The sequence below is a fragment of the Passer domesticus genome, chromosome 18 (assembly GCF_036417665.1).
Source record: "Passer domesticus isolate bPasDom1 chromosome 18, bPasDom1.hap1, whole genome shotgun sequence".
NCBI lineage: Eukaryota > Metazoa > Chordata > Aves > Passeriformes > Passeridae > Passer > Passer domesticus.
Window position 1 is genome coordinate 6,081,663 of NC_087491.1, and position 23,885 is coordinate 6,105,547.

The 23,885-nt window shown below is 44.9% G+C and overlaps 1 long non-coding RNA gene across 1 annotated transcript in view; it reads left to right on the forward strand.

Moving 5' to 3' along the window:
* LOC135283158 (uncharacterized) overlaps positions 1–23,885 on the forward strand; it is a 79,824-nt gene that overhangs the window by 10,318 nt on the left and 45,621 nt on the right. The window contains exon 2 of the long non-coding RNA XR_010349025.1: positions 666–715. This is a non-coding gene — a long non-coding RNA (uncharacterized LOC135283158). The remainder of the gene's footprint in view (positions 1–665; positions 716–23,885) is intronic.

Consider the following 23,885-nt stretch of genomic DNA (forward strand, 5'->3'; position numbering starts at 1 on the left):
AAGCCCCAACATGTAGCCCCTGCCCACTGTAACAAATCTGGGAGCTAATCTGTCCAGGAGGTGAGTGTCACTGCCAGGGGGACACATCAAACTGCAGCTTTTAGTGACATCCACCTTCTGGGGACATTAAGCCAATTTACCTAATTCCAAAGAAATTTCAGTAATAAAAGTAAAGGTGGCGAGCAGAGCAGAGGCTGGGGAAGGATTAAAGGCATTTGCATTAATAAATAGAGATGTTATCATGGAGAATTAATGTTCTTTGATCTGGATCTTGGCAGCATTAGGAGATGCCAGGTACAGTGCCTCATTATCTCTCAGAGGTTATAGGGTCAGCCTGGGACAAGGGGAAGTGATTTATGCAGTCTCTCTGTCAGAGGGATGAGAATATGTATGAAATAATAAGACTTGCAGAGACCATTAGTGAAAATCTCCCTGGATCCCAAGGTCTCACATTGCACTGGATTCCCTCTGTGCATCATTCAAGCACTTTCCTCCTCAGCTGTGTCCCCTCTCTCTCTATCACCATTTTCATATCTCAAATTAGGAATGTTCCTTCCCCTTCCAGTCTCTGATGGGCAAATGTCATTTTTAAATGGGTGGTTAATCCAGAAGAGAAAGCAGGATTCCTTAATTTGAAAATTCTCCCCCTTCTTCTCACTCCTTAGGAGAGACTGGTTTGGGAGGTGACATTTGAATGAAAAGGACAAGTGAAGAGGTGAGTGTTGAATGCTCCAGGTACTAATTAAACCATCAAGGACAAATGCATGGGTGTGTGGACCTCTCCTGTGTGTGTGGGAATTGAGAATCCTGCAGGTGGACATGGCAGGGAGAGTCCAAACCTGCCACATCTTGGCTTTTACTAACAGAGCAATCTAAGCTCCTCACTGAAAACAGCTTTTGGGCAGGATGAGCAAAATTTATGATTTCAATTCCTGTCTTGCAGGGGAAAAAATTAATAAAATATGACTTTTAAAAGCATGTTTCTCAAAGAAAATGAAACTTATTTGAAAGCATTGTTTGGCCATGTTCTTCTCCTGATTATTGTTTGAAAGAGTCCCATTTAAAACAAAAAAGGACTGGAAGATGGAATCCTAAAAGCTATTGATTTCTTTATTCATTTTGTACAAAGAAACAAGTGAGAAGAAGAGAGATATCTCTAAATAAATAAATTTACTGGAGGAGAGGCTGAGACTGAGCTCAGACCCAGAGAAGCCGCAGGAAAGAGAGGAAAACTCCTCTTTACAAGGGAGTTCTTGTGTGCCACAGGTTTCCCTGGAGTGCTCAGAGCTAAGGGTGCTCATTAAACAAACACTGCAATGATCTGCAGTTCTGGGCTCCAGAGACACCAGCGAGCCCAGGCCCATCCCAACCCTCCCTCCTCTTCTTACAGCAAGAACCACGATGGATTTCAAGCACCACCATCAGGAATTAAGCATTTCATTCTCATTCATATTCTAAGGGAACTGGGCTATGAACTGCTCCAGCTGCTTTGGAGCCTTCTCATCTTCCCTACTCTCTCCTCTACAACATGAGATTTGTCAATAACTTTCCCCATGCAGGATCAGGGTAACAGGTGAAGTCAAAATTAAATTGGTGTGTGAGAGAAATGGAGCAAAGAATCTGGATCAAATCAGATGAGATCTTCTCTTTGCACCTTTCCATATTTTGTTCTATTTTCTTCTCTCCACTTCTTCCCTACATTTCAGGAGGCTTTTGACCAAAACCACCTGAACTTCTCATTTTTAAAAATACCCTTCTCTGTGCTCCCATCCCATTCAGTGGCATTTGCCTGTCAAAATGTGTAATTGAAAAGTTGCTGTCCAGACTCATAAAAGTTACCATTTCTGTTAGCAACTATATTTGGGGCTGTCTTGAGCCTTATTTATGGACTCCTTGATTTTTCAAATGGAATGCTGTCAATTGAGTAGTATTTTTTAAAGTCAGTGAAGAAAAAATCATAAAGGAAAATAAGAATGGAAGCTATTATAAAGTTATAAAGGCAGAAGGCAAGCACGGGACTGCATAGGAGGCAGGGAAAATACAGCAGAAGGTTTTGTTATAATATAATGAATGTCCAAATAATTTGGCCAAGCCATTATTTTGTGTGGGTGAGGGTGTGGAGGTTTGGATTGCCTTGGTTTGTGCACCACTCTGGTTCAGAGGAGATAGGAAACACAGTGCCAGAGTGAAGGAAATTACATCTTTGTACCTGTTCTCAGCACATCTTTGTGCAGGAATGCACAATGATCAATAAAGTATGTGTATAATGAGCAGCCTCCTCTCTCACCAGAGAACAACTGTGTTACCCCAAAAAAGATAAATTGGGTGACTTTTAATCCTCCTGAGGCTGAAGGGGAGGGAGTTTCCCCAGCTGATTCATCCTCCAGTGGGTGCTGGCTCCAGGCTGCTTTGCTGGGTGCTGGGGCACAGCCTCCCATGTGGGGAAACACCACCCTGGCCATTGCTGCTTCTCTGCAGAGCCCTGAGAAGGCAAACGGGCCTACAAAAACTGCAGGTCTGCTTTCAGACATCCTTTCAACACCTGGCATCTTCAGGAGCTAAGAACTTCTTTTTACACTCTGGATTTTTTGTCTGCCATGTTTATGCATGATGAGCTTGTGCCAAGGACCCAATTACGATTTTCTTATCTCTCTCCCCTCCTTCTTCTCCACTTCTTCCTCCACCCATTATCAGGGACACCTGGAAACAATAAAGAGTTGTTTGTTTGGTTCCTCCTGCTCCCCCTTATTTTCTGTTGTATTTGATGTTGTGAAAGCAGGGCTGTTAGAGATCCATTAAGCAGTGTTTGTAACGGAGGGAAGAGTTCTCTCTGGTTTGAGGAAGATAAGGCACATAAATCGAACTCCCCCTACATCTAAATATTTCTGTAAATAGCTGAGAAGGACTACAAACATGGAGCAGTTTTTTCCTATATGCTGCGTGTCCCATCTTGTCACCACTGGAAGCCAGGAGAGCTGAAGAATTGGGATCAGAACCTTCAGACAAGACTGATGAACCATTTTCCAGGCTGGAATCAGGTATTTACAATGAGATAATGAATTTATTTGCCAAGGTATTGTTTATTCAAGGAGCATCCAGCATGTTCACCCAGCCAGTGAGGTCATTCTGCAGTAATGATCCATTTGGGAATTGCCTCCTCTGGGTTTAGGAAAGGCCTGTGAGTGCCAACTACCTCAGTCATGGGGCTGCAAAAACCACACAGAGACTTGTCTTTGTTCTGTGAGATTCTGCAGTGCAGGGCTAGAGTCTCCTGCTCTAAGCAACCCTCTACTTTGTGTTTTGTATGTGTTCTGCTGCAAGTAGGAAACCAGTCGGATCCTATGCATCCCTGTGGGATGTCCATGCCATTTTCCCCTTCCACATATTCAAGATTTTTCTCCCAAGAGGTACTCCAGAACTTTTGCTAATGATGCAGTTCACAGCTCATAGGGGAAGGAACACAGAAAGTCTTTTTTTTTTAGAGCTCTTTCATCCTGGATCCCTTGGCTTAAATGATACTCTTTCCTTTCAGCAAGCTTAATACGGATTGGAAAGACTCCCAGACATAAAATGTGTAAATTAAAACTCCCCTGGAATGATAAGGAAGGAGAATATTTATTCTCACTCTTGTCCCAACATCTCAAAAACCCAGGTCAAGAAGATGATCCCCTGCTTCTGGAGGAATGAAGAAATATGGGCAATAGCTCTTGACAGACAAAACCTTCATGATCTGAGCTCAGAGCTGAGGCCCCAGGTGGATGAGTTCCCTGCCAAAGGATAAACAGTCCCTGGATTTAATATGTACTGGAAAGGTTTTGTGGGCAGTTCACAGGTCAAAGGCTCTCACTGAGAACTCCAGAAATCTTTCTTTTGGGTCTTCTGGTGACATTGTTTAAGGAACATATTGCTGTTGGGTGGACAATCAGGTTTAACCCTGATTAATTAGGAACAACACACCTAATCATTATGGAAGCACTGAAAAGCTGAAGGAGAAGGGGCCAGAGCATAATGAAGCCACACTAACAGAAGTCCTGTGGTTTTTCTCCAGCTCCCACTCCATGGCACTGAGGATGATGGTTTTGGACATCCTTCTACAAATTATTTTGTGTTTCCCTCCAAATACAGTCCCCCGTGGACTTTTGTGGCCCTTATCTGATCCCCCTGAGTGAAAAGCAGAGGCCACAACATTAGCAACTCCACATTGCCAACTTCTCTGTTTTATTAATAGGTGGGAAAAGATTTTGGAAGGGAGGAGGGAATTGAATGATTCTAAATAAATATTTCAGCAAAAGAAGAAAGAGCTTGAAAAGCCGAACCAGTCCATTAATCCCTTGCCAAAGACAGTTTAATACCCATTAGGAGGCAGACACAGGGTGTGTTTCCCTCCATGGACACACAGATTTGGCTCTGGAGTTAGAGACACTGACTTAGTATTTCAGGGACTGACACAGGACTGAGGACTCCATTCCCCTTTGGAGTGTAATTTCTTAATATATTAAAAACAAAAGACACATAATGTTAAAGATGACTTTAAAAATGTTACTAATAACTCCCTGGGGTCAAGAGATCTTGAAGCACTCAGTTATTTCTGACTTTGAGCCAGAACTAGTAGGGTTTTTCACTTTAATATCTCTGGTGTTTGTGGCTGTGATGTGCTGCCTCTATTTTAACAAGAGATTTTGACAATTTTGCCCTCTGAGTCTTACAGAAATCTACTGTCCCCAGGGAGTGTGGCCTTGCAGGCGGTTTATACTTAATTTGTTTTTCTCTTTAAACAGAAACACTTTCTCAGAGACATTTGCTAGGCAACCACAGCGTAACTGTTCTTTTCTCCAGAACATTTCATCTAGGCCTGCTAGAAAAGCTTTAAAATCCTGTGAAGAGCCACATTATGCTGCTGTTCTGTAATTTACATGGTGTAGGTATGTGAAAAATCAAAATTAAATGTTACATAACAATTTGCTAAAGGGAACCAAGGGAAGTTCCAAACATCATGTTCCTGGGATATTTTCCCTAGTTTTGAGATCATTGAATTGGTCTTGTGCTTTTATTTTTGAGAGTTACATGAATTACGCTTTTTCAAGTTTTCTACCAAAAATTTGGAATTCAATCTGTGTGTTTCTTTTCCACTGCCCTCCAGCTTCTGATATCAGCTCCAAATTCTCACCCTGTTTGCTTCCAAATCCATATCAGATGGAGAGGATCCATTTTCATTTCACAAGAATTTTGCCTGCTGTTTTAACATCCATCTCACTAAACATCATCTCCACTTGTCCAACACTACTGAGCTCAAGCCCGGGTGAAACAGCACAATTTAAAACCAGATCTGTCATCTTGATGCAGCTTAGTCCATTTAATGATCACAAATTATATTCTTTAAAATTAAAGATTAGTCACATCCAGCAGAAAAAATTATTTCCCAATGGATTATAGGTTGGAGAGAAAAATTGTAATAAAAATATACAGGATTTACATTTCTTGGTTAATTTATATGTTAAGAAAAAATTATTTTTAAACAACTCCATGGACATTTTCCTTTTAACACCTAGTTCTGGACATTCTGTATCCTGAAAACATGGTTGCCTGCCCTTAGTGGGTGTTAAGATGTGGAAATTATAAAAGTTATGCCACATGCCAGGATCAAAGACTTGGTTTCTGATCCTGGTTTCAGGGGCTGGTCCAGCTGTGAAGGTTCCCATGGGAATCCTTGGTCAGACCAGGGAGAGTCTTTTTTCTCTAACTGCTGCCTCCAATAGGGACTGAGCAGAGTAGATTCAGATCATCAGCTCCCCTGCTTCATGTCTGCATTTTCCAGAGTGCCCTTGCTAAAGGTTGGGGTTACACCATCCAACAAGGTCCTGTGAATCCCAGCAGCTGTTCTTCCAATGTGAAGGTTATTAATGGGCATAATCCATCAAGCAGGAGACTTGAGGAAATGAGACTGCAGAAATGCAGCTTTATGACTTGTGGAAGCTCAGTTGGCTGTTGACGGGGCTGAGGAGTCTTAATAAGCGGGGTAGGAAGAAAAAAAAAAGCCCTTTATGAGGAATTAATTTCCTGTCTCCATTATGAAGTGCTGGGATGTTCATTTAGCATGCAGGAGGTGGGTGTTAAGATTAGAGCTGGGAAGGAAATGGATATCCAAACGTGCTAAATCTTCCTCAGTGCCACAGCAAGAAGCTCTGAGAACATGCTGATGATCCTTCTTCATTTGAGCCAACCCTAACAAGATCTTCCTGGAAGCAGGAGGCCACTGCTTCCCATTAAATCTATTCTTCCTATGTTTCAAGCCCTCAAAAGAGATGTAAAATATGTCAAGACCCAGAAGAAGAGACATGCAAATGTTACTGATGAGAAAACCTTCAAGAAATCTTTACAAATCCATCCTTGGAACTTTGGGATTCACTCTGTGAGATTAAACCTCTTTATAACTTCTCTCTTAATTATATTGATGCATTTAGTCTTAAGTAAGAAAATGGAGGGGCTGAATGTGTGTTAGAAGACTTCACATCTGCAGCCCCCAGAGCTCTACTGATCTGGTCAGCAAACCTAAACTCACCTGATCTAGCAACCTTGGTTCCTTTGAGAAATCTTACTCTAAATCTGATTTCAAATATAAAAAGTGCCCCTGTTTTCCTCAGGCAAAAAGAAAACAAGTTTGGGTCATCTCATGGAGAGCCATAGCATGTTTAGCACTTTCATTTCTTTCTGAGTGCTGGAAGAAAAACTTATCCAGGTGATATGTGAAGCCAGAAAAAGACAACAGAGTTGCCCATGAAGTTGATCTTTATCAAGGTTTCCAGCACCCAGCTTTTCCCAGCACTTCAGTCACACTCTCTTTTCTGAATACAGCAGTACCCAGGGCTCACCTATGTGAGAAAACAAATACCACCTTCAGTGGGTGTGGAGAGAGCATTTTCAGGAACTTTGAGAGCACTCTCAGTTCTCAGTGGACTGGATGTTTGCTCTTTGTGAAACACTCCCCCCCTCCATAGTCTGTAATAGTTTCTGCTTTGATTTTCATGAAGAGTTGGATATCCAGCAACTCTAGTACAATCTCACTCCTCCTTGGTCTGCCTTGTCTGTTGATGATATTCACACACTGGGAGATTTTAGATATTTAGGGTGAAAGCTCTCTAGAGAAGACCATTTATATTCCAGAGTGCCCTTCTCCAGTACCTGGCACAGTCCCAGCTGGAGATGATAACAAAGGACACCCCTCTCTGCAGCTGCTGTAACATCTTGTCACCATCAAAGCCCTGTCCTTCACATCTCATGCAGTACACCTGCTCTGCCTTGTTCCCCTCTTGCACTGACAGATATTGTTTGGTGTGATAATGGAACTTAAGGTCGTATTTTGCCTTCAGCCATCAGCATGTGCAAGCGCTGTATGACTAATGAGGCAGTCCCTGATGACTCCCTGTGCTGTTTGCCTACAAGATGCTTTGTTGTGTTTGCAGTCCCTCCTGACTGCTGCTGAAGAGCTGTCTTTTCCCTGGGCTTCTGACTTGAGCTGGAAATCCAATGGCAGTGCAGGTTTCTGCCCATAAGGGATTTCCTTCCCCTGCTCTTCCAGAAATGTGCTGAAAGGAAAATCTGCTTTTTGGTTAGTCTGTCTTGCTTTCAATTTGTTTTCTCCCCTTTTCCTCAGGGGACTCTTCTGCTGGCTTGGGGAAATTTTGTTCTCTCAAGGATGTCAGGTGGTGGCTTGGCCAATGCACATGCTGGGGATGAGTGGGACAGATGTGGAGAAAATGGGGCAGCAGCAGGATTGGTGCATGGCCACAGTGCTGGGAGATGAAATAAGGTTCTTCTCCCTTCCTCCCTGTTTCATGGGCAGAAATGACTCAGCTTAACACCACAGAAAGCTCTTGGACAAGAGAGGTTCAAAAATGATGGATTATAGGATGCAACTCACCAGTGACTCAGCTTGTCAGTGTTCATCACTAGAACTCTGACCCTTCTTCTTCTCCTCTGGGGTTTGCTAGCCCTGGATCATCGATAGGGATTAAAGGGGAAAATGGACAATATTTTCAGATGCTGAGCACTTTTGGAGAGTGCACTCCCAGTGTGTACTTGAACATAGACACTTCTAGAAAGGACTTGCTTTACATGAAGCACTGATTGCCTTCTTGTCTGAAAAGCCAGGTCTCATTAAGGATACCCATACTGGGCATCCTTGAAATGTGAAAGGTAAGGGGGGAGAAGGTGGTGAGGTCCTGGCTCAGAGTGCCCAGAGGAGTTCTGGCTGCCCCATCAGTGGAAGTGTCCAAGGCCAGGTTGGACAGGGCAACCTGGGATAGTGGAAGGTGTCCCTGACCATGGCAGAGGGTGACAACAGATGAGCTTTAAGGTCCTTTGCAACACAATTCAGTTCATTATTCTATGATTCTATGAAAAACTAACTCCGGACTCCATTTGGAAAAACACTCTAAGGAGCTGCAAGGGACTTTTCAGGATTTTTAGAGAAGTCTCTGCTGGGTCAGACCAATGTGTCTGGTACACATTGACCCAAACAGGCAAGCAAAATTTCCCTTTCTCCTTTCAAATGTAGTTTGCAAAACTTTCTCATTCCACCCTACATTTCCACAATTTGTTCCCTCCCTGACATCTAAATCCACACTCCTGCTTTGCTCTGAACTAGAGAAAAAAAAAGCACAGATACGATTTTGTTTTGATCGGATACCTGACCCTCTCTCCTCATCTCTTTTTTTCTTTTTACCCATTGAAGGGGATCCATCAAGATAATTTCCTGTTATTAGGCCTGAAGTGTTTTGAATTTGGAATGGCTTCTCACTTAGAAAGAATTGATGCCTATAACTTGTAATGTGCTCGCAGTTGCGTGCAGTGCCTGACAGCCCAAACTCCATTCCAGGGAGCTAATCCCAGTGGCTGAACTCCATTAAAGCCTAGATGGTATCTGTTAATACAGCCCTGCAGTTTGGGTCATTGTGCTGATGTAAGGAGCACAGCTGCCTGGAGACAGATTATGATGTGAAAGGACATCTTTATTCTATTTTAAACTGAAAAAAAATGGATGGGAGACACACTAGTCATGATTGATTAAAGATACGAAAAGGACTTTATGAGTTTTTTTGAGTGCTCTGTGTTTCTCATTCTGTTTGTCATTCCTCTGTGTTTGGTAAATAATAAATACATAAACCCAAACCTTGAGGATAATAGCAAAGAGAGAGACTCCTCATGTTCAGTGGGTTTTGTCATCATGGGCTGAGGACTGTGAGTCTTAGGAATCAACTCACAGCTCTGGCACTGCTCTGTTATGTAGTCCTGGGACAACTTTTCCCCTTATATCTTCTCCAACTATTATTTCAACCAATTTGTTTAAAATTATAAATACAACATGGTAGTGCCTTTGCTCTCCTGGGTGTGTAAGCAGACCCAATCACACTGGCAATCCAGTTCCTGCTGGCTTCTCTGGGTGTCATCCAAGCAATGTCTCATTCTCCATCTACTGAGTTTCAGAGCCATGTGCCATTTTACCAAATAAATATTGATCCCTCATTTCCCAGCACTGGTTATTCCAGGTACACTCTGAAGCCTTCAACCTCCTTATCTTCCTTCTCACTGCATTATCAGTAATATCCAGGGTTGGAGAATGGAATACTTTTGTTCTTCATCTCTCTCTATGTGGAGTGGTTCCTGTGTATTGTGCTCACCTGACTCCCTTATCTAGGAGAGGCATAAACTGGCCTGGCTCTGCATCTGGATCCATCTCACCACTCCTGCCACGGCTGCTCATGTCTGAGGTTGTACTCTGACAGCTCCATGTACTCCTTGGCAAGCTTGGAAAGGAAAGAGTCTTATTAAAAAAAAATCACATTAAGCATAGCATGTGTTTCATGCTCCTTTAGCATCTTATCCTGCTCCAGAGCATTGTAATTCCCCTGGCTGCTTTTGAATTTCATGTCACACTTTTAAATGTGGTTTGGTACATTCTCTACATGCTCTGTCAGTAGAGTTCTGCCAATAACCTCAGCACATGAGCACTGGGAAAGCAGTTCCTGGCTCTGCTTCCCTGCGTGCTGGAGTGTGGGGATGTCACAAATGGGGATATTTGTCACATGGGAAGAAACGCTTCCTCCTGCTGGGGCTACACAGGAGCGTCTTTCAGCAAGGCAGGGTTTTATTAACTGGGTCAGTCATCTGAAATTCTGTCCTGAGCAAGGAGCATCCACAGGACATGGCTACAAAGGGTTGCCTGAGTGTGTTAGTTGGAATTAACTTTTAAAGCAAACAAGTCAAAACTTCTTGTAGCAGTCTTAAACATTCTTGCATGAATTATATAGACTTGTCTTGAACCAGGTTTGACAAATCCACTTTGAACCTTCATTCAAATAAATGTTCAGGAGTATCTTCCAAGGAGACACAAAAGCCTTGGCTGTTCTTACACTAAGCCAAATCAACAACTACATCTTTGCTGGGAAGCAAGAGAATGAAGACTGTGGAAAGAAACCTTTGAAAACCCTGAATTACTGGTGGAGTTGGAGCTGTGCACTGAGAGACAATGCCAAGACACAGAGACAACAATAATCTTTGGGAAAAGATGAGAAGGAAGGGGTGAAATTCTGCTTATTATAAGTGAAAATTGAGGGTAACACAGATCTTGTATGAGAGCAATAATGTCTATTGACTTCAGCTCCTCTTGAATCAAGGGTGGGTTTTTTTGCTATTTGTCTCACAGCAGCCTCATTTATCCTGTTTTTCCTTGCTCCTCTTGAAATTTATTCATCGTTTATATATGTGCCCAGTGTACCGACATGTTGCCTTTAAATTGATCATATGGGTTTAAAGGAGCTAAAGTCTACTTTTCCCAGGTACTTAAGTTTATGTTTGATTTGAGGGCAATGTAAAGGTGAGATTTCAGACCAGACTTTCTGATGTGCATTGATTCTTTAAGCCAAAAAACAGCAATCAGAAATTTCAGTTTTGCCAAGAAAGGCAGCAGACACTCTTCCAAAGAGGGAGCGAATGGATTTTTAAACTGAGGTTTTAGTTTAGCCACATCCATTCTTCAGGGCAACATCACAGCTGCAGATGCAGTTTAGATACTTTGAGGTGTTTGCAAAGATTAATTAGTTGCCTAAATGGGAACTAAGTTCTGATGAAAATCTGGCCCTTGTGGGCACTGAGCCTCGGGCTCGGTGTGCTTTTGAAAAATCTCACCCTAGAGGACTCAGTGGATGCACTTTCCTGACCCGAGCTCATGCATAGAGAAGAACCTCAGAGTTATTTCAGTGCTCGCAGGAGTTCAGCTTCATTCTTTAAAGTGAACAACCTAAGGCTTCCCAAGTTTGCTGGGAAGTGGTGAAAATCCCCAGAGGGTTCCCTTTTTGGAGAGAGTTCATCTGAGGTAACACCTCTGGGAAGGCAGCAGACTGTGTGGGTGGAGATGTGTATTTTAATAACTACAGAGCAGGATCTGAGCCACACCTCACACCTCCCTTTTGGTGCCACCCTCCCTCTCCTGCCCACCTCGTCCCTCCACAGCCACCCAGCCCTCTCCTCTCCTCAGGCAGTGGTGGGATCCAGGTCCCCTCCCTGCCCATCTCCCACCTTGCTCCTGTTCCCTTCCCCTTGCTGGAGCTGCTTTTCTGCTGCTGCTGACTGAGTGTGTTTTGCAAACTTGCAATTTCATGCTGCATTTGTTGCCACGGCAACATAAGGGGGAGTTCAAAGTAGGGGAAAAGAGTAAAAAAACTCCCCAAAAACTCTTGGATCAGCCCCTTATTTTGTGCCTTGCCCATATAAATTTGGCCATGCAGCTACATCAGCAGTGGGGTCTGCCAGGAATCTTTTTACCCCAGGGACTTCAGAGAGTGGAAATCCAAATTTCTTGTCCTGCCCTCTTCCTCCCTTAGAGCTGCCTTCTCCCATCTCTCTCTTACTGGGTAGCCAAGAGATTCCAGCAGCATCCCTGGACATTCCTGCTCTCAGTGGCAGCTTTTCCAGTGAGTCCTGCTGTCTTTGCAGGGAATGGTCAGGCATTTGGAAAGCTGGCACAAGACTCCAAGAGCACAATGGCAACGCTCAGTGGCAGCACAGTTTCACCTTTATCTTTCATGGCAGCAGCAGATCTGTCAGCAGAGATGATGGAGCGCTGGTTTCAGCTGGCTCCCATCCCTCCACCCCCTCCTCTTCCCCGTGACTACAGCCCTTAAATGAAAACTTTATGGCTAAGAGCTGCTGACACTTCTTCATGGAGAAGATACATGGGGTGGCTGGTGGCTAATGAGTGTCAGTACTCCAAAGGATAATCTCTGCTTCTCTCTGATACAATTTAACATCGTATTTCCCTAATTTGAGGCTGATTTAGTCGCTGGGGTATTTGGATGCCTCTTCTATGGTGCCGATAGTTAATTAAACAGATGTTGCAGAGGGAATCATTAATTTTAGTGCTGCAGATGGGAGCAGAATGACTTTGTGAAGTTAATGTTTCAGCAAAACAATAGGCTTCTGTCATCAGTTGCTATAAACCGAGTAAATTAAGAGAACAAGTAGAGTAAAGGAGATAGCTTTGAAGGAATATCAATTATTCATTTTAGAATTGTACTTTCCCCCCCATAAATCATCACAGGAAGAGAGGAGGGGGAAAATCTGCAAAAGCTGGGAAGTGGGAAAGAGAGGAATGCCCAAGTCAGCAGTCTGAGAGTTTAACCCTGCTCCCATTGGAGCACTGCAGGGTCCTGCAGGAGCGCAGAGAGCCAAGGGCTGGGGCTGCAGCACCTGGGACAGCACCCGGCTCTGAGCCCTCTCTGAATAAGGAGAGATGTCCATCCCCATGTTTAAAAAGCAGGTGGGCACAAATACCTTCCTTTTTTGAAGGCTGTGACACTTTCTGCACTCCAGGCTGGGTGTCCCATACCTGTGGATGAGGTTTGCTGGAACAGCTGGCTGGATTTTTGGGGTATGGTGAGAGGTTCTAATGGCAAATTGGCATGTTTTTATACCTTTCAAAAACCTCAGGGCCAGTGTAAAAAGCCCCTAAAACTCCAAAAAGACTTGTAGGGCTGCATCTCTGTATCAGCTGTGGCTGTTCTGACCCAGAAGTGGAAACAGTTTAAAAATTCAAGGTTTTTACAAGTTTCTTACTGGCATTAAATATCAGTAATTTCTGCTGAACAGAAGTTGCTATTTTTGATCTAAAAGGAACAGAGGTAAAATCCAGCCACCTTTGCTCCATAAAAAAAGAAGAGGATCAAGGAAACAAATGAAGTCCATCCATCGTGCTGGAGTGAAAGCACTACTGACTGCTGGAGTGCCTCATAATATGAAAATTATGTTTCTTTTTTCAGATAAATGAGTCATTTGACCACTCAAACTTCTCCATGAACACATCTCTGACCATTTATGTTATCTTTCTCTTTCTCATATGTGCATGTTTTTTATCTTATTACCAGCTACTCCTTTCTCCAAAAACAATAATCTCTGGTTATTCTCATTTGTTTGGTAAGGCCAAACAATTTCAGTGCCCAGAAGGTAATTATGAACTTGGCAGTTCTGATTAATAAATCTTTCAAGAAGCATGCTGCATTTGGTCTATAAACAGCATCTTCCAGAGATTCATTGAGAAAATATGAAGAAATAGAAAGACACAAAGTGAAAAAGAATTTTTATTCTTCTTGTCAGTGAAGGCCTGAGGTCAATCTCAGATATATAAGGTGAATTTCACCATTGGATCTATTTCTTTTGTACCCACTTTGTACTCACATTTTATTTTAATGGATGCTGTTTATATTTTATTCTTTCTGGCTTTACAGTGCCACATACTCATGTAGATCCAACTTCAAAATCAAAATATCCCAAATTAATTCCAGAAGATTATTTCTGTCCTCAAACTGCAGCATTGTACAGCCCTTGTCTAGCATAAAAACTGAACAAGTTTTTTGCATCAAACATCCACCAAACTGGCCAAGTGCTGGTTATTTTCAACTGGCTAAGAAGAGGTGTCCAGTGCATTTTAGGAAACATCAAGTACCCCAGATAGCTGTAGGGATACCATGCAGGTATTAGGATGCTGTAGGGCCCCTCAGATTGTGCTACTGATCTTATTTTCAGCCAGCTGAATTGGCCCTCTTAGGCCTTGCAGAGAAATCTCTGCAGTGTGGATGTCAATAGTCACTGAAATCACTCAGAGCCAAGGAGAATAAATTCAACCCCTCCCAAAGTGTCCTTCTGAGGGACATGGAGGAGCAGTGATTTCTGCCTGGCAAAGACTGAGTCTCAGGGTTCTGAGAATGCAGGATCCTGAGACCTGTCTCCTGTTGCAGAATATTAAACTGAATTGAAGGACTTTGGCTGCTTCCTTTAGGAAATATAATTCTCATTAAAGGCATGAAATTGAGCTACTTGGAGACCTCAGTTTTGCTCTGCTGAACAATCTGTACATAAGATTTCAGCAGCAGCAGCTCCTCGGTTGTGTGCTTGTCTCCACACTGTGCCATGGGGATTTGCTTCTCTGAGAGTCCTTGGGATTGCTGTGTTTGTTCACTGGCAGCTCTTCAATTCCAGATCCCTGGCATGGAACTACAAACACAGAATTCTCCAGAGATCTGCATCCCAGCCATGAAAGTGCCTTTGTTTCCCTCTCCCTCAGGACAGGGCACCAAACACCTACAACACAACAGTTAATGGGTTACCCCAATCCTGCTCAATTAAGGAATAGGATGTCTTGAAGGGGACTAGACCCCACCAGAGCTGTGGGAAAGGATGTTCACAGAGCTCTCTGTCAAGTGTCTTTATCTCCTTCTCCAGAGCAGATGATCCCATAGGACAACAGAATTACAGAATCCCTGGATGAACTTGGTTGTAAAGACCTTTGAGATCATAAATCCAACCTATGACCTTAACACCTCCTCATCCACTAAACCACAGCACCCAGTGCCACATTCAGGCTTTTTTTAAACACATCCAGGGATGGTGACTCCACCACCTCCCTGGGCAAAACATTCCAGTGCCCAATCAGTCTTTCAGTGAATAATTTTTTCCTGATGTCTAACCTAAACTTCCCTTGGCACAGCTTGAGGCTGTGTCCTCTCCTTCTGTCAGTTGTTACCTGGGAGAAGAGCCTGACCCTCACCTGATTACAATCAGCTTCCTGGGAGTTATAGAGAGTGATAAGGGATTGTAAAGTTTCCCCAGGCACAAGGGCAGCCCCAAGGCAGGGTGGTTCAGCAACATTTGCCCCTGCTCTTGTCCTTGTGGGTGGTGTCACAGTGCCATTTCATGGCAAGCTTCCCTGGAGCCACCAAGAGCATGTGGCACACAGGACTCCCCAAGGAGCACCCCGGCCTCTCCCCTTCAGGGAGCCTCAACATCCTGCCACAGCTATTTTCTCCACACAGCATCATCTGCCAGTGGTGTCGGCCCCTGTGAGAGGTAATTGATTCCCTTCCCCTTTCCAGCCCTAATTAAAACACACCATATTAAACCTGAACGCATTGGAAACAATTAGCTCCCTCTTTTGTCTCCTCGTTCGAGCCGGCAAGGCGAGGCAGCCAGGTGTCACGTTCAACAAATCTCCATCAAGTGATTTCTCTGGAAGGAAATGAAGTTTGAAGAACTCCTCTGCTGCTCCTGACGCTTTGGCTCTGACCTTCTCCTGCTCCCAGCTTATCTCCATGGAGATGCTCATTTTGCAGATTGGCTCCATCTTCTGCCAGCAGCCGCTCGTGGAGGCAGGAGGCAGGGCCTGGGCAGGGGAGCGAGGCTGTTCCAAGGATTCAATCCCATCCTTTTCCACACTCCAGCACTTTAAAATGGACTGTGGTATTGATCATCCTGCAGGAAAGGTGTGGCCTGGCCACTCTGACCTCATCTAAACCCCGAAAAGGAGAATTTTAGCTTGAGTTAGAAGCTACCACTCTACCACAGCAGTGACCCTCACAGCCTCAAGGACAGGTCTGCACTTTGTTTTGGTAAAGCCTGACCACATCCAGGCTCTTGCCAGAGCTGGGAGAAAAAGGGGGTGTCTGTTCCACCCTACACCCAGGAGGATAACTCGTGTCTGCAGGAGAAATTTGCTGTGGAAGCACAGCATCCCTGCTGGGGTTTGGGACACAGGGCTGCCTCCACTGCTGGAGCTGGTCATGCTGGAGGTAAAAAATAATGGGGGAAAGGGGGGAAAGTGAAAAAAAACATATAACAATAGGTTACATCTGCAGAAGTCTCTAGAAAATGGGAAATCCAGTACAAAAATCCTGCTCCAGATCTCATGCAGACTTTATCTGACCTGATACCCACAAACATCTCCTGTGAGGGCTGAGGGGGACCCACACCCTCCACATGGAAAGGAAGCATTAGCAGGACTAAGCTCAGTGCTCTCAGGAAAAGCACTTGTTAGGAAATTTCAACAAACCATTTTTCATTGGAAAATGCTGATTCTTTGAAACAGGCTTTTTGTGAGAATAAAAGGGCAATTTTTCCTCATTTTAGCAACTCTAAATATTGCGGCAGCTTTAAGTGAGAAGAGAAACTAAGAAAAACCCTGCTTGAAAGTTGGTTTTTTATCCCCTTGTTTCAGGTTGTAACTTTATTATGATGAAAACCAAAAGAAAATCAAAACAAATGTTGTTAAAGAAAAGGGAAACTTTTAAGACTGCTGTAAAAATGAAATCCATTGATCTGACTAGAGGTATTTTTCCCCAGTGTTTGTTCCTACCATTTTTATTTTAACTTCAGGTACTTGAGAGAGAAAAGGGATGGAGAGATCCCAGGAGAAGGGGAGAAGGCTCAGCTGAGCCTGTGGGCCAGGCTTTGTGTCTACAGCAGCAGCTGTGGTGAATGACAAATTACAGCTTCTCAGGACTTTGGGTACCACAAGCAGAATTCATTTAGGGGCCAAACCACTTCCCTGGCATGGCTGGGATCAGCTGCAGGGATGGAATGGGGTCAGCAGGGCTCAGGGCTTGTTCCCCAGCTCACCTGTGGGGTGTCATGTAATGTGGGAGGAGGGAGAAGGTGGTGCCTGAGACTTTGCCTAAGTTTCCCCTGAATTTCAATGCCAACTCAAGTGCCAGAGCACTTGCCAGCCAGATGGCACCTTCTGAAGCTCTTCCACCATCACCCAGGCTCCAAGGGGTGCAGTGAAGCTGCAGGCAAGTGTCTCTTCCTTCTGTCCTCAGGGATTTCACAGCCCAGAGCAGTTCTGTTCTGGAGTGAGCTGAGAGCTCCAGGGCTCTTGCATCTCCTTTTCTGTTGGCAAGGGCAAATCTGAGCATTGACATGAGGCCCCCTCCTATATGCAGAAACCTCTCTCTTTTTTCTCAACACTACTTCTGCTTCCTTCTGCCTTGCTTATGCTGTCACATCAGCCATCCCTCAGGGAGTTACAGCACTGTCTCATCTCTCCATCAGTCCTGTGCAGTCGTTGGTAGAAGCAACAAGGACTTTCCTTGTTTATTTGTTCTGCAAAGTTTATTTGGAGATGGATTTGTTGTTGTTGTTGGTTTTTTACAAAGACTTATTGAAGAAAGTAAGTTGGAGTTGGAAATATGCACAGCAAGGGGGAAACTTCATTTCCCATGAACTCAGCATTTGGTGGAGTTAAAACAATGAGTAGCAAGATGAAAAAGCAGAATGTGTTTGAATCTTTAGGATACAGCTTCTCTGAGAACAGGCTGTAAGGTGGAGTGGGGCACAACCTCAGCCCTTTTGATGCCACTCACATCTGCCAGTCCCTCTCCAAGGCAGGTTCTCACTACCCAGTGGGATCAGTGAGAAGGGATCTCGTTCAGTACAAGCCAAAATCAAATGTGTTGCTGTTGTGCCAGGAACTGTAAGCCTTGCCTGTTGCAAATCAGCTCTAGTTCTTATGATTTATGTTTTTCTGGCAATTTCTGATCCCACATAAAGCTGAGACTATGGCTGCAGTCTTCAATCCCCTCTGAAGAGGAAGTTGTCTCCTTTTTAATTAGCTTTTCATGTCAGGACAACATGGGCTGGCAATAAAAACCATAGGAGAGATCCTTCTCAGTGAAAATGTGCTGGTGATGGAGTGAGTTGAAAGAGAGGAGAGGGATGGGGAGTGAGGGGAAGGAGGGAATAAGAAGCAGGAAGATCCTAGTGAAGAGGCAGAAAAATGCAGAGTTCCAGCTCTGACACTGAAGAAATGCTGGCTGGAGACCCAGCAGAGGGGACAAGCCAGCCCTTGTTAAAGGTCTCTTTGCAGGGTGATAATCTGGAAGATCAGAGCCTGGCAATGGGGCCTGGATGGGAGCAGGAACATGCCTTCCTTCCTCTCCAAAGAGCAGAGGGAGCCACAGAACAACCATATGGAGCTGCAGCAGAGTTTGCCAGCACCTTCTGGTTCCTGAGGTCAGAACCAGAGTGAGGCATGGAGCTGTTTTCTTATTAAGCACATGAAGTGAACTGAACTATGTATTTTGAACTTGGATCTAAAACACCGGTGCTAAACCAGGAAACCTGTGAGCGGGACCAAAGAATGGGAATTTCTGGTCAAGTTTAGAGAATCCAAAGGCCTCTTTGGCAATCGCCCTTGGGAGTGAGGGCCAGAGCTTTGTGCAAGGCTCTCTCTTTTTGTTTGAAAAAGCTTTTGAGACCTCTTTCCTGGTGGAAGTGCTCCCTTGGGAAAAGGGAGCCCATTGACAAGATTGGGTATGGAGATGTGTCCCAACAGTAAATTCTCCCTTCCAGGCAGGATCCTGGGCACTGTGCAGAAACTGGAGTCTCTCCATCCTTCCTGCTGAAGCCAGACCTGATGTGCAAAGGATGTGGGAGTGAGGGACTTGAGTGAGCCCTCACAGGGACTGAATTACTGTAAATCATGCAGGAAAAGCATTGATGGATTCTGGACTGTGCTCCATGAGTTCTTTATCCACATTTTTAGAAATTATTGTGTTAAACACCAGTGATGGAGAGGACAGGACTCTCAGGTCCCTTGAGCACCCAGGTCCCTGTGCACATTTACCTGCTGCAGTGCTGCTGGTGGTGTGGGGAGGGATTTACATTTATTTCAGCTTTGTGCTGAAACAAAGAGCACTGTGTAATCCATTTATCACAAACTACTCCAATTCCTATCTTAAGCAAGAGAGGAGTCAATTAACAAATGAAAACAGAGTGCCAAAACACTCTCTCCATTTAGATCACAAGATGGTCTGTAGTGGCACAGCATGAACACTGTTTTCCAGAATGTGAATTTGGAGATCACAGGGGAAAGGAATTCATTCTGGGATTCAAGCTTTGGAAATGGACTGTTATCTTTCCAATGATCTCCCTGCTTTTGTAACTCCCTCACCAACATTTTCTGGCTTCATGGATTTGTCTGCCCAACAGATGTGACAGAAAGAAATATTAGCTTTACAAATGGGGATAAAAATGACATATACTGAAAGCTAAAGGCAGTTAATGAGAAAGGATTTTCAAAATGTCACTCATCCTGTTTTCCACATTCAGTTTATATTTCTAAAAACTGGTATCCCTTTTCTTCCCATGGAAAGTCCATTTTCAACTCAAACTTCCTTCCATCGACTTCTAACCAAATAATTATCAGCTTCCAAATTAATTTAACTTGTTAGTCAAATTACAGCCCAGCAAAAAGGAAACCACAAATGTATTTATGGCTTTATTTAATCTTTATTAAGACTAACAAGGCTTGAGCAGAAATGATCTCTTGACAAAGCCATTAAGAGCACAGACAAGATCACAGGTCTGTAACGCATCTGAAAGGGTACAGCAGAAAAGTCAAACGTTTGTCTTCTGGGAGGCAGTCAGAACCAGACTATGCTGGAATTAAAGAAAAATAGAGGAACTGAAGGACCAGTCCTGCAATAGTTTGATAATTATTCATTGCTTTTTAAAGAAAGGCAACGGGTTTTTCAATGCCATGACTGATGGCCACATTTCAAGGCACAGAGAAATTGTGCAAATCAGAATCTCAGAGTGGTTTTGGTTAGAAGGGACCTCAAAGCTCATCCATTCCACCCCTACCATGGCAGGGACACCTCCCACTGTCCCAGGCTGCTCCAAGCCCTGTCCAGTCTGGCCTTGGGCACTGCCAGGGATCCAGGGGCAGCCACAGCTGCTCTGGGCACCCTGTGCCAGGGCCTGCCCACCTTCACGGGGAAGAATTTCTTCCTAATATCCAATCTTCACCTCTTCTCTGTCAGTGTGAAGCCATTCCCCCTTGTCCTGTCACTCCACACTCAGGGTTAATGTTGGCTGTGCCTGTATCAAATCCCAGCAGTTCAGGGTCCCTGGGTGATTTGGGCAAAGCCAGCTGTGCCAGCAGGGTTTGGTGGCCCGAGGGGGGCACATCTCCTTGTGTGGCACCAGAGAGAGAAGTCCTCTCTAGCCCAGTTCCCACCAAATCACCCCCAGATCCATATCTGACAGCACTTGGACAGAGGTGTCCAGGAAGGAAAGTGTCCCATTCCAAATCCCACCTGGCTCTCTGGCTCCAGTGTGCACAGCCTTGCCTCTGAACCTTTGACTGATGGGAGGAGCTGCCAGCTCCTCTCAAAACTGAAGTTGTTCTTGCACTGCAGGGACTTCCAGCCATGTTCTCTTCCAGGTGCAAACCTGGGAGGTCACCGTGTGGGGTCATCAGCTGAAGGGTTATAAAAGCTGCTGGTGTGAGCACAGTGCTGGGCTCTGAGATGCCATCTGCTCAGCTGCTTGTCTTCAGGGAGACATTAACACAGCCTGAGGGTTTCCCTGTGTCTGACCTCCCTTCTGCTCTCTGCACAGAAACACAGCCCTTGGGCAATCTCTGCTGCCTCAGTGTAAAATGGACTCAAATCCAGGACAGAACTGCAGTGGAAATCAAGCAAAAGCATGCAGGCCTTGCCTCAGCTTCAAGGGAATCTAGATCTCTGCAGAGCTTCCAGAGCCTTGGCTCCTCTGCCTGATCAAGCCAGCAGGAGCTTATTGCCTTGACCATCACAGGATCTCATCCTCTCTGCCAGCTCTGCTGCAGGCCAGTGAGGATGGGAAGATGTGAGGTCTCTGCAGGCCCACAGGGAGGGCTGAGATCAGAAGGGATTTGGGAAAAAGACAGGCATGAGCATGGGGCTCAGGCAGCCAGGATGTTAGCACAGCCAGAGCAGCCCCTTGTGAGTCTGGCTCCTTTTTCTGCCATGCTCTCTCTGCTGATTTTCACACTGAAAGCTCCAGCTCTGCCAGCTCTTCAGCAGTCTAATATTTTTTCCAGTCTCAGCTCGTGCCTACTAATGTGTTTCAGGCAAAGAAATTTCATTAAGGCTGCCCTGATGTCCACAGGCTTTAGCCATGGACTTTGTATTAGGTGGGTTTCATTGCAGCCAGTAAACAAATCACCCTCTGCTCCTGGGTGGGAGCGGAGGGTTGGGAATAGAGGAGGCACAAAGAAGGAAAAGAAGGAAAGAAAAGTCCTTTCCATCCACCCAGGGCTGATACAGAATAGCTACCCCCATCCTCAGAAAAACAGATCACAGAGCTACCTTTGAACTCTTTTGGAAAAACCCCTAAAGTCTTCCCTAAATTTTTATTGTTTTTACTCTGAATTTAAATCCAACCATGGTTTTCCAAACAGTCCTGGGCAAAAAGAAATCTTTTTTTTCAAGCAGCAGGAGATCTGCTCCCACATGGAGTGTCCTCAGTGGAGCCTACAGAGCTCTGTGCATTCCCTACGTGGAGGGCCAGGGGTGAGAGAGAGCACCTTATCTGAGGCTAATCAGAACAGCATGCAACAAAAGGAGCAGCTGTCATCTTTTCCTTTCCCTCAGCCACTGCTTGATGGATCAATCAGATCAAAACATTTTCAGAGTCACTTTTTAGGAAGGATTTTTGAAGTATTTTCTTTTCCTCTAAAATGCTCCCATTTAGAAAGGAAATATGTAAAACTGAAACAAGTCCTGTAGGCTTGTAACAGAAATAAACCTCATTTTTCTCTCTGAGAGGACATACATTTGGCAATGGATGCAGCTCATCTGCAAGAGACAGAAGCTTCCTAAACATCCAGAATGAAATTCTTTCAAAATTCAGACAGCGTCAAGCCACTGAGTTCAATTTGCTCTTTGTTAGTATAATCCTGGTTGCATTTCCTCGAGAGCTGGAGCTGCAGAGCCCTGTTCAAGACCAGACAGTCCCAAAATAGATTTTGGATTATTATTGGGAGCAGGACACACTGCTGGGGCTGTGGTACCCCTTGTAGACAGGAGGCCCTGAGATTTTTGTCTCTGTGTCCCACAGGAGAGCCTGAGAGCTGCTGGCTCTGGGATCACTCCTCTGGCTCTGGGCACTAAATGCTCTCGCTGTGACCCTCTGGTTATCAGAAATGCCATGGGAATGCTGGATGCAGGGATGCAGTGGGGCTCTGATGTGTTACAGCCTTTAGAGGGAGAGGAGAGTGGGTTTTTTGCCTGAGCTCTGCACAGTGCCCAAGGAAGAGAAAAAAAACCCCAAAATTTGTCTTGCTTTTTTCTGGCCAATTGTAACTCCATGCCTGGGCCAGCTTACTCTGTGATCTCCAGATTTTATCATTTAATCACACAAACTTTGTTTCATCTGCCCATCCTGTGGGCTGGGGGTGCTAATTTATAAACTGAAACAAGTGCCTGTATTTAGCTCACCCTCATTCTGCCTCTCTGGGGTGTAACATCCCGGCAGCATTCCAGCCTGGAGCTGCCTGAAGGTGCTGATCACTCCCAGCTGGAAAATAAACAAGGAGTCTGGGACTCCTGGCTTAGGCATCTCACTGGGAGGGAGAAGGGGCAGACAGCAGTGCTGGAGGTGCTGCTGGAGCTGGGAGTGCCTTCAGGGAGGAGATGGGATCATCCTTTAGATTTGAGGAAAGACAGCAGCTCAGCTGGGATGTCCCTGGTCACCCCCTTGGCATGGGCAGCAGAGGACCCTTCACATCTGTCCATCAGCTCTGGAAAAGTAAATAAATATGTATAAATCCCTCAGGATGCTCCAGTGCCTGATGCCTATCAATTAAATAATATTTGACCTTATAGTACAGTCCTTATACCCTAGTCCTTATACCCTAGTCCTGCTCCCTGGGGGCCCACAGGGCTCATCCCTGCCCAGCCCTGCCTTGCTCTGCTCATATCATCGGGATTTTGCCTGGCTGCTGAAGCTGTGCCAGTGCAAGCCGCTGTCTGCAGGCAGAGACTGTGTTTGCATTGATTCTTCCAGCTGCCAAAGCAGAGCACGGCTTTTCCTTGAGATGTTTCCCCTTCACAGAGTCCCCTTTTTGCAGAGTTAGAGCCATGGAAGGAGAGGAGGGATGGGGGAGAGAGGGAGGAAAGGGAAAGAAATGAGCAGAGCAGTGCTTGCTGATGGGGAAGTGCCAGACAAGCTCTCCAGAGCACTGCCTAATGTGACCTACTTCAGTGGTCTGCAGAGAGGTATTTGTCTTGCAGCAGTTCTTTTTGGAGGAAAACAAACGATGATCTCAAGCAGCTCCAGAGCAGGAACTTGATTTCCAGAGGAAACTCTGCGTTTGTTCTGTGTTCAGCAGGGAAGGGAGGGATCAGGGCTTACCCTGGTTTGTCATTCCCCCCTTCAGCACTGCTCAGCACCACAGTGACACACACAGGAGTGCAGGAAGTCTCTGGCTGTGGTGTAATCCCAGTGCAGTGACATTTTTGAGTTGCTGCAGTTTTGTAATTCACAGGCTGTGTGTGCATAGAGGTCTCCTCTGTTGAGGGTCTGCCCAGTGACCTCAAATCTCCTTCCAGACTAAGAAAAAGTGAAAACTCTGAGGTAGCTGGGTCAGTGGAACGTTATCCTGTGTTTCCAGCACTCTGGGAGACCTGGACTCAGCTGGAATTTTTAGCAAAATCACTGTCTTTCTACCCTCTCTCCAAAAAATGCCGGGACAGTGAAATGGGTTGTCCCTGACCCACAATTTTAGGGAGATGTGA